This window comes from Anopheles bellator, chromosome 2, assembly GCF_943735745.2.
Source record: "Anopheles bellator chromosome 2, idAnoBellAS_SP24_06.2, whole genome shotgun sequence".
NCBI classification, from domain to species: Eukaryota; Metazoa; Arthropoda; class Insecta; order Diptera; family Culicidae; genus Anopheles; species Anopheles bellator.
Genome location: NC_071286.1, coordinates 40100456 through 40102740, shown reverse-complemented (window position 1 = coordinate 40102740; position 2285 = coordinate 40100456). Strand labels below are relative to the sequence as shown.

General features: G+C 50.7%; 1 non-coding gene across 1 annotated transcript; it reads left to right on the top strand.

Moving 5' to 3' along the window:
* The first annotated feature begins 1460 nt into the window (after positions 1–1460).
* Trnaa-cgc (transfer RNA alanine (anticodon CGC)) lies at positions 1461–1532 on the top strand. Its single transcript has one exon. It is a non-coding gene; the product is annotated as a tRNA-Ala (tRNA).
* Positions 1533–2285: the final 753 nt, after the last annotated feature.

The window sequence follows — 2285 nt, the reverse complement described above, 5'->3', positions numbered from 1 at the left end:
GATTTCGCTCCGTTGGCCGATTGGCTTGTTCGACGAAGGGCCGGACCGTTTGCACAGCCCAAACTGAAAATGATACTCCCCTTTCAAGTCGGGGTTGACATTTGATAAATAAGAAATTAATTAATTTCAAATGGTCGTCAACATCAAAAGCGCCTCTACGGCCACTGCAACGACGCTAGTCGCCGACCGCGGGACCAATCATCTCGTCGAGCTGGATTCATTTCTTCTCAAGCATTTCTTCTCTAAAACCGCCTTCCCAAGCCGGTGAGCCTTTCTCTTTCCCGCTTTGCATCCCTCTCTCTCTCTCTCTCTTTAGCTTGCTTTGCTCACCGCTCTCGCTCTCTTGTTAATTGTCATTGAAATCGTTTCCGTCTCTAATGATGGCGTTTTTATTTTCGTAATAGTTGCCATTCTCTGGCGGCATTCTTATTCGCCGTTCGTTCCATTCCTTTACCCCCTTTTACTACTCGCAGCGGTCATCTGTCTTGCTCGCACCTTCAGCAGCTAGCGGCTTACGGGTTCTGCCTTCTGCCCGGCTCGTCCTTCGGGGTTCCCCGACGGCGGCATTCGTGCGCCGAAAGAGATTATCCTTCCCACCCGGTCGCACCAACGCGCAACGACGGCGCAGCAGGCCAACGCCAACGACGGAATTGGAAAATGCAATTAAAAACTAATTAAACCTCCTTTTTAAATGCAGCACACTCATTTAACGATAATCAGCCGTTTTCGTGATGAGCTCTCTGCTGCAAACGAGCGCTTTATAGTCCGGGTGCGGGAAGAAAAAACACGGCGAAGAAGAAACCTGGCGAATGGCAGAACCGTTGTCTGAGAAGTGCCTCAGACCGGTGCGTTACTGGGTCGCTCGACGACCCAGCTGCAGTGGAAAAACACCATCAGCCGATTGCATGTTCCTTATCAATTAAGAGTGTTTGGATAATTTAGCCCACATCAGCTTGTCATCGGATACCGGCAACGTCGTCTGGTAACCCACCATTTTTTGCCGACCGATGCCAATCTGCTCCTCAAAATTTCCTTACGACCTACCACCATAACGACACTTATTTTGTTTTTGCCTTTTTTTATTTTTCTTCTCACGCAACCCCCGCCGGCAACGCGACTACTTTGATGTGTGCCGAGTTTCGTGGCGGAGGCAGGAACCGGACACAATCCCGGCCCGGGCGATGGCGGACGGAGCATAAAACGGGAAGTCTAAAAATATCACGCGGACCCCACGCAAACTGCGTACGCTTCAGGCGGGGCCGCGGTCCCGGTTGGTGGCCCAGAGACGTTGCCTGAGGTCAGGTGGAGCGGGCGGGACCGGGTGTCGTCCGGTTATGAATGAACGTAAGCGCGCGTAGCCGGGTGTTGCGAACTGGGAGCAACGATAGCCGAGAGAACCGGTAGCTCCGGCGGACCGGTGCGCAGAAGCTGATTCGGTTTAGCGCTCGGCAGCTCTCAACGGGGACGTAGCTCAGTGGTAGAGCGCTCGCTTCGCATGTGAGAAGTCCCGGGTTCAATCCCCGGCGTCTCCACGCAACCAAAGCGTTGTTCGGATGTTATTTTTTCACTGAATGTTTATAAGTTTATTGTTTTACCGTTTTCTGAAATAACACCATAGTCGGGAAACTATTTATAATGTTTAAAACAGCACGGAAACAATTTAAAAAGCAGACAAAAGTGGGTCCTTTCACAGACGCTAACTTGTGTTTAAATTTCGAAATAACGAATCGTGCTCAAAACCATTGTTCCTGCCTTCGGACCTTCACGGTCTACAGCGTATTTAAATGTACCTAACAACGTTAAAATAATTGGTACAGAAGTTGAAACGTATTATTTAACACTTCCTACCTGGGCGCCCAAAGCATGGACTCCGAATACATTTTCGCTAAGCTAAGAAATCGCGCTCATACCACTTAGTAACGCGAGCGGACTTAGTCTTTGGCCGATGTTCGACACGCCAAACACGCCAACCTCTCGCGCACGGATCAATGCGTTCGATAATCGTCGATAAAGAAAAAGCCGTTGCCGGGGGGCCGAGATTGCGCCGGAAAGATCAACATCGCCCAGGCCACGGGGCCCGATCGTGGTGTACCCTCGTAGCAGCAGCAGCAGGGGCATATTTAGTGTGCACTGGGCGAGGTTATTAGTGGAAGCAACAAACTAACATTAACCGAAGGCAAAAACGGCATAAAAGCCCCGACGTCGGCGGCCGCGGCGGCCACTCTCCCCGTGCCGTAAATAAGGCCATTAATTACCTAATCGAATTTAATCCTTCGCAAACACAA